Source organism: Bos javanicus, chromosome 4 (genome assembly GCF_032452875.1).
Source record: "Bos javanicus breed banteng chromosome 4, ARS-OSU_banteng_1.0, whole genome shotgun sequence".
NCBI classification, from domain to species: Eukaryota; Metazoa; Chordata; class Mammalia; order Artiodactyla; family Bovidae; genus Bos; species Bos javanicus.
The window spans coordinates 13,428,157-13,436,750 of NC_083871.1; the positions used below are offsets into that span (position 1 = coordinate 13,428,157).

The following is an 8,594-nucleotide window of genomic DNA, read 5'->3' on the forward strand; positions in this document are numbered from 1 at the left end:
GAGAGGTGCCAGCTTGCCTCTAGAACACACGCGCACCTGGACAGACCGCAGTGGGCGGGGCTGCGTTACTGGGCTCCGGCCGGCGGGGGAGGGGACGGAGTTCTCCCGCAGTCGGCACAGGTGTGCGGCTCAGACCTGCGCAGGCCCGCCGCCGCCATCTTGACTATCGGTGTCTTGCGCAGCGGTCTGTGCCTGAGCCACGCAGGTGCTGAGATGTCCCCGAGGCCACTTCTCACCAGGATCTCTGGGTCCAAAGCGCCAAGTTTGAGACCTCTGCACGTGAAACTAGATGAAGCGCAAGAGAGAAGGTTAGACCTTATTTTAGCACCTAGATGCCATCTTATTTTTTTCCTGGGACAGCAGTGGGCTTTGCCGGTGATAACGTGCACAAAAGAAGTGAAGAAACACACAAATGTATATAATCAGAAAATATTTAGGAAAAAATTAAGAATAAATGAGGTTGGGTAAGAAGTAACAAAATGATTAGTGAAATATGGGTTTCCTTAAAGGGGAATATTTGGAGCCGGGTTTTGAAAAGTTGAACGTTGTTGGCAGGAAGAAAATGTCTTTCTACACTGAGGGACTGGTGTATACGAAAGTGTTATCTTAGCTTGGGTTCCTGAGAAAGGGTCTGAGGTTAATCTTATGAGCGTTCGCTTTCCTTTGGAATGCAATCCCAGAGAAGCAGAGAGAGACAACAAGGAAGGCTAAAAATAAATTAAAAAATAATGTCAGGGAGATTTAGTTATAGAACATTCAAATGGTTGCTCAGTTATGCAGAACACCTCCAGAGAGTGATCTGCATCATGAATTCACAGCATCTCAGTAAAGGAGGAGAGAAGGGTGAATAGTCTATTACCGACGCCTTTCTGCCTACTCTTTCTCATCTCTGGTTTGCCAGAGTGTTAACTTTCCCGTCTTCCCACCAGACAGCTGTTGTGGTTTCTGCCATGATAGGAGTGATGGAGGTCATATCAGAGTCTGGCTTTTTCTCTCAAGGATTTGCAGTGAGGCTGAGATAACTAGGGTTAAATGATGAGCCTTCAAGGTTTTATAACTTTTGCAATGGCACGAGCCAGTCAGCCATTTGCCCTGCTCTCAACCAGAAGTTGGATCAAGCAGCACTCGAGTTGGGGACAGATGATGCTTTGTGGGGGGGCTTCTGCAGTGGCCCAGTGATAAAGAATTCACCAGTAATGCAGGAGACTAAGGAGACGCAGGTTTGATCCCTGGGTTGGGAAGATTCCCTGGAGGAGGGCATGGCAATCCACTCCAGTATTCTTACCTGGAGAATCCCAGGGACAGAGCAGCCTGGTGGGCCACAGTCCATGGTGTAGCACGTAGTTGGACATGACTAAAGCGACTTACCATGCATGCTCAAGGCCTTGTGAATGTGAGGAGACTTAGGAGTTTGGTCTGGTCCAGGGATGGAAATGGATGGTGAAAAAATAAGCATGTGTAGGGGAATAGGTCCCAGGCTGATGGATGATTTATGGTATCCTTTGGATGACATTTCAGGAAGCTAGAATTTATAAGTTGATCTGAGTTTGAGATTTGCCCAGTTTGTTTTGCTTATTATGATTGATAGTATGATTTAAACTATTCAGTAATCTTTTCAACTTCCTTCCTAAACTTCAGAGGCTGGAAGGGTAAAACTAACACTTTTCAGATTCTGATGCAGCCAGAGTTCTGGAGATGATTCAGGTTGTGTCTAAAAGATGCAGTCATGAAGCACTTGAATTCAGAACTGAAGGAGATGGCAATAAAAGTATTTATGATGCAATTGTAGCAGGAATTGAGTGTGTAGACAGGAGCCGGGATCAGACTTCCTATCATGGCCCTGCCTAAGACTTCCAGCTGGCTCGATTGTGTGGTATAGCTTTGGAAATTTCTCCAGGATGCTCAAACTGAGATGGTTTCTCTCTTAATTAATTTATAAGCTTTTTAATGCTCTATTAAAACAAAATGAGAGCTTCCTTGGTGGCTCAGATGGTAAAGTGTCTGCCTACAATCCGGGAGACCCAGGTTCAATTCCTGGGTCAGGAAGATCTCCTGGAGAAGGAAATGGCAACCCACTCCAGTATTCTTGCCTGGAAAATCCAATGGATGGAGTAGGCTGGTAGGCTACAGTCCATGGGGTTGCAAAGAGTTGGACACGACTGAGCCACTTCCAGTCCATTTTTAGTTCGCTGATTCCTAGAATGTCGACATTCACTCTTGCCATCTCTTGTTTGACCACTTCCAATTTGCCTTGATTCATGGACCTGACGTTCCAGGTTCCTATGCAATATTGCTCTTTACAGCATCGGACCTTGCTTCTATCACCAGTTACATCCACAGCTGGGTATTCTTTTTGCTTTGGCTCCAACCCTTCGTTCTTTCTGGATATATTTCTCCACTGATCTCCAGGAGCATATTGGGCACCTACTGACATGGGGAGTTCCTCTTTCAGTATTCTATCATTTTGCCTTTTCATACTGTTCATGGGTTCTCAAGGCAAGAATACTGAAGTGGTTTGCCATTTTTTGGGTGTTGTCATTATAGACATGCCTGAACCGGCTAAGTCTGCTCCTGCCCCTAAAAAGGGCTCTAAAAAAGCTGTGACCAAGGCCCAGAAGAAGGACGGCAAGAAGCGCAAGCGCAGCCGCAAGAAAAGCTACTCCATGTACGTGTACAAGGTGCTGAAGCGAGTCCATCCGGACACTGGCATCTCGTCCAAGGCCATGGGCATCATGAACTCCTTCGTCAACGACATTTTCGAGTGCATCGCTGGCGAGGCATCGCGCCTGGCACATTACAACAAGCGCTCGACTATCACATCCAGGGAGATCCAGACCGCTGTGTGCTTGCTGCTTCCTGGGGAGCTGGCCAAGCACACCATGTCCGAGGGCACTAAGGCTGTCACCAAGTATACCAGCTCCAAGTAAATATAATATGCCTTGCCGCTGTTAACGGAGAAGGCAATGGCACCCCACTCCAGTATTCTTGCCTAGAAAATCCCATGGACGGAGGGCAATATACAGCCTTGATGTACTCCTTTTCCGATTAGGAACCAGTCTTTTGTTCCATGTCCAGTTCTAACTGTTGCTTCTTAACCTGCATACAGATTTCTCAGGAGGCAGGTCAGATGGTCTGGTATTCCCGTCTCTCTCAGAATTTTCCACAGTTTGTTCTTATCCACACAGTCAAAGGCTTTGGCGTAGTCAATAAAATAGAAGTAGATGTTTTTCTGGAAGTCTCTTGCTTTTTCGATGATTCAACAATGTTGGCAATTTGATCTCTGGTTCCTCTGCCTTTTCTAAACCCAGCTTGAACATCTGGAAGTTCATGGTTCACATATTGCTGAAGCCTGGCTTGGAGAATTTTGAGCATTACTTTACTAGCGTGTGAATGAGTGCAATTGTGTGGTAGTTTGAGCATTCTTTGGCATTGCCTTTCTTTAGGATTGGAATGAAAACTGAGCTTTTCCAGCCCTGTGGCCACTGCTGAGTTTTCCAAAATTTGCTGGCGTATTGAGTGTAGCACTTTCACAGTGTCATCTTTTAGGATTTGAAATAGCTCAACTGGAATTCCATCACCTCCACTAGCTTTTTTAGTAGTGATGCTTCCTAAGACCCACTTGGCTTTGCATTCCAGGATGTCTGGCTCTAGATAAGTGATCATACTATCATGATTATCTGGGTCATGAAGATCTTTTTGGTATAGTTCTTCTATATAGCCTTCTAGGATAGAGAAGCCTTAGAAATGGACTCAGATGCCCTCTTTGTCTTGTGAGCATTTTGATAAGTCTGACTTTAAGATTTTAGCCAAAAGCCTTTTAGATGTAGGCCAATTATTTGATGCTTCTGGGTCTATTACCTTCAGCATACCTTCCAGATAAAATATGAAATTAGGGAGAAGTTGTTGCACAGTTTGTTAAGGTTCTTTTAATGTGTGATCATGACCAAGAAATCAAATTCATTTAGGCACATTCAAGGTTCTGTGTTTCTTCATGGGCATTAGCTCTTTGTGTGTGTGCTAAGTTGCTTCAGTCGTGTTCGACTCTTTGCAACCCCATGGACTCTAGCCTGCCAGCGGGCATGAATTCAATCCCTGGTTGGGGAACTAAGATTCTGAATGCCATGTGGTCAAAGAAAATGTTTTTTCCCAATAATGTTAAGAGGAAAAAGCATTTGAGACTAGTGCTTGTTTGAGACTGAAGCAATGTGCAAGAAGCAAAAGTGATGTATGTAACTAAGTATTAAAAATTGTTTTTAACAACATTCCAGAAAATGTTTTCCTCACAAAAACTTTCTCACCCAAAGCAAGAATGATTATTTGCAGAAATCTCAACTGACACAATTGAGCGACTGCACAACAACCACCACCAAAAGTAAAATTCATATCATGCTGAAATAACGTAAAAGATATGCATTGTTTTCCAGATCCTTACCAAAGTATAGCCCATGGGCCAGAACCATTAGCATCATCAGGGAATTGTGAGAAATTCAGTCTCTGGCCCCTTCCAGGCCTACTGAATTAGAATCTACGTTTTAACAATATTCCCATGTGATTTGTAAGCACATTAGAGTTTTCAAAGTCTCATTTTTGATATTGTAGAATTGTTCATAAGGCCAGTTGTTGAAATGATTCCATTTAGCATTTAAATTGGAGAAGGCAATGGCACCCCACTCCAGTACTCTTGCCTGGAAAATCCCATGGACGGAGGAGCCCGGTAGGCTGCAGTCCATGGGGTTGCTGAGGGTCGGACATGACTGAGCGACTTCACTTTCACTTTTCACTTTCATGCATTGGAGAAGGAAATGGCAACCCACTCCAGTGTTCTTGCCTGGAGAATCCCAGGGACAGGGGAGCCTGGTGGGCTGCCGTCTATGGGGTCGCACAGAGTCGGACACGACTGAAGTGACTTAGCAGCATTTAAATATGTCCAATGTCTAAAATGGCAAATGTCCATTGAAGTAAAGTGAAGTGAAAGTCGCTCAACTGTGTCTGACTCTTTACAACCCCATGAACTATGGCCCGCCAGGCTCCTCTTTCCATGGGATTCTTCAGGCAAGAATACTGGAGTGGGTTGTCGTTTCCTACTCCAGGGGATCTTCCTGACCCAGGGATCAAACCCTGGTCTCCTGCATTGCAGGCAGATTCTTTACTGTCTGAGCTACCAGGGAAACCATAAATGTCTATTCAGTTCAGATCAGATCAGTCGCTCAGTCGTGTCCGACTTTGCAACCCCATGAATTGCAGCACGCCAGGCCTCCCTGTCCATTAAGGATCAACAAATACTTATTTGTGTCCCTGTCAATGCTATTGTATGTGGATTATTAATTTAGTCAACTTTTGTTGTTATCATGAGGACTCTGTTTTATTCATTGGTATTTCTTGAGCTTCTTAAAGTGAGAAACAGTCCTTTTTTTTTTTTTTTTTAACTTACTCTTGTAGCTAATTGTTTTTCTCATTTTTTTGTTGTTCTTTCAGTTTCCAATGATGGATTGTCATTTAAAGACTCCCCAGAGTCTTACCAAATGCCCTCGTTTGTTCTGGCAGACCCAGAGGCATTTTCTCTGTTCCTTCTTGCTTATAGAACCATGATTGGTTTCAGTGTCAGGATATTTTTAGCCCGAATCTAAGCAAATCTTGATGGTCTTGTGTCCCTTTACCATATTCTGAATTTCCTTCCCATCCTTGTTTATAACTAAGGTGACTGAGACCTGACCAGAAAGGGAAAAGTTGGAGGCTTATAGGAAAGCCTTTGTTCCCTAATAAAAAGAACAAAGGTGAAAAGGTAGCTTGCTGGGCCCTGTAATTGCTTCTTTTAACCTAAAAGACAAGATGCCTAGTGCTGTGAATGTCATTTTGAAACCGTGATGTGATAAAAATAAGACTTGCTGAGAATGGTAGAGAGGAAGAGTAGAAAGAGCCCAGTTCCTCTTGACAAGATTGAATCAACACTCATGTCCTGGACTCAATTTCAGGGTGTGGGTTATGGAAAAACAAAACAAAGGGAAAAACAAAACAAGACCCACTCCTGCCTCCAAACCCCGTCTGCTTAAGATTTGGTTAGTCTCGTCTGTTGTTATTTGCGATCGAAAGTATTCCTAACTGGTACAGATAAGGAGGGCTTACTATAGTTAGGGGGCTTCCCAGGTGGTGCTAGTGGTAAAGAACCCACCTGCCAATTCTAGAGACATAATTATAGAGACGTGGGTTAGATCCCTGAGTCAGGAAGATCCCCCTGGGGGAGGGCATGGCAACCCACTCCAGTATTCTTGCCTGGAAAATCCCATGGACAGAGGAGCCTGGTGGGCTACAGTCCAAGGGGTCACACAGAGTCGTACACGACAGAAGCAACTTAGCACTCATGCAGGCGCTAGAGTCAGAGAATTACTTTGTAAGGGCAAATGGTTTTTCCCTCTGTGGCTTATGGCACTATGTAGGGAGGCAACACACAGGATTAGAAGAGCTAGATTCTGCTGTTGGCCTCTACCCCTTTTAGCTGTGAGAAACTGCAGCCTTGCTTTACAGAAACTTTGGCTCTGCTATTTACAATGTGAGTGTCAACTCCCAGTGCTTTCTTTTCTAGCAAAAGAAAAGGAAAGAACTCAAGGAAAAGAAAAAAAAAATTGGTAAAGTTCTGGAGATTTTTTTATGTAAATGTATGAGGTTGTATAAAACTGGCCAGAGAGATGTTTTCCTTGTTATTCGTTGTTTCCTGAAGCTTAGGCTTAATTAGAGTATCTTCCCAGGTGCGTGTTTTGATGAACATCGTGATCTTCTTTCTCTTTGGGGGATGAAAGAGAAAAGTAAAACTTTAGGAAGATTTTCTTTTAAAGCAATAGCCCTCTTTTCTCAGGTAGACAAACTGTTATGGGGACTCAAGACCTACTTCCTCATATCATGTTTTACATACAGGATGTAAAAAGTCACATCTAGGTCCTGTTAGGAAAATAGGAACATTTTGAGAAAAGTACCAGATTAGCATTCCATGTCTTTTATGTCTGGTAGATTTTAGGTAAAATTTGCTACAGACTTTTCAAACTGGTAAGCTTTGATAGTCCCTAGATAGACACCAAATGGTTTTAATCCACCTAATGCTTTAAAGAATTTGAGTTTGTTGCCAGCAACTCCTCTGTTTTCTGTTCCACCTTACAGTCCTACACTTAGATTTGCTCCACCTCAGAAGCACTGGCACTCTCTTGGTGCCAGAGTTGCATTAAGGTGAATCGTGAGGTCAGTGCTGGTGGGTGTCATGGATTGAATAGTGCTCCCATAACAGATGTTGATGTTCTAAACCCTAGCATCTGTGAATGCCCCCTTACTTGGAAATAAGGTCTTTGTCGATGATCAGGTTAATATAAAGTAAATAGGGTGGGTTCTAATCCAATATGACTGTATCCTTATACAAAGCGGAAATGTGAACACAGAGACAGAAGGAAGATAATCTGAAGATACAGCGATCATGCATCTATAAGCCAAGAAACCCCCAAGGCTACGAGAAGCTAGGACCAGACTAGCATGGAACAGACTTACCCTCACCTTCCTCAGAAAGAACCAACTTTTCTGACACCTTGATTTTGAACTTCCAGCCTTCAGATCTATGAGACAATCAATTTTTATTGCTTAAGCCACCCAGATTGTTGTCTTTTCTTATAGCTGACCCTGGAAACTCATAGAATGGAGGAAGACCTTCACCATTCTGATAGAAGAGTTCCAGCCAGGGCAACATGGAACCCAGTGCTTAACAAAAGTTAAAGTCAACGCACTTGTAGTATTTTTTTAAACAATTATCTTTTAAAAATATATTTCTAATTTATTTAGGAATAAAAATGTATTTCTAATACAATTTTTAATATGGGTGGGAACTGAGCTAGAAAACAAATCTGAGTGAAAGAAAACATCCTATACTCAAAATTTCATAATCGCATCTTTCTTTATTGAGGTTCCATGCTCCTTAACTGGTTTATTACACCCGGATTAACCCTGCAGAACATGTTTTTATAATGTCCACCTTGTTAGACTGCCATTCATTCCCTGAAATTTGTTTCTCTTTTAAATGTAAAAGTCAAAAGGTATTTTATTTTAATATTTCTTTGATCCTAATTTCCCTAGACCTCTGCCAACTCTGCCTTTAACATGTTTGGGTCTTGCCTAAACTCAAAGTGGACCTCCATAACCTTAGCAAAACTCTTCTAGGAAAGTCTATCACGTTCCTTAATATCTGCTCCACTGTATAAAAAATTCTTTCTGGGCTCCCCTTGAAACCATATTTCAAAACAAATGTGTTTATTCTTGCATTATCCTTAGTAAGAGATTAAAAGCTATGTAATAAGATACAACTATGTCCACTGAGGGAAAAGTTTTAAGTTATTCTCTAGTCTTCACTAAATAACCATAGTTCCTCTAATCTTAAAGATTTTAGCTTTCAACTTTTAGATATTTGAATTCGTAGGCAGGGAGCCCTCATCAATTTCTCCATGTTAAGATAAAAATCACCAAACTGGAGATGAATTATTAAGGCATCAAGAAAAAATATCTAGTATGCATGTTGAGAGGAAAGCTTCCCACAGTAAAATTTCTAGATAGAAGTTAAAGTTTCT

The 8,594-nt window shown here is 42.5% G+C and overlaps 1 long non-coding RNA gene across 1 annotated transcript; it reads right to left on the bottom strand.

Moving 5' to 3' along the window:
• Window positions 1–6,626: 6,626 nt before the first annotated feature.
• Window positions 6,627–7,653, bottom strand: LOC133246775 (uncharacterized). The gene is made up of 2 exons (XR_009736172.1): window positions 7,528–7,653; window positions 6,627–6,778 (listed from the first exon to the last, which is right to left on the bottom strand). It is a non-coding gene; the product is annotated as an uncharacterized LOC133246775 (long non-coding RNA).
• Window positions 7,654–8,594: the final 941 nt, after the last annotated feature.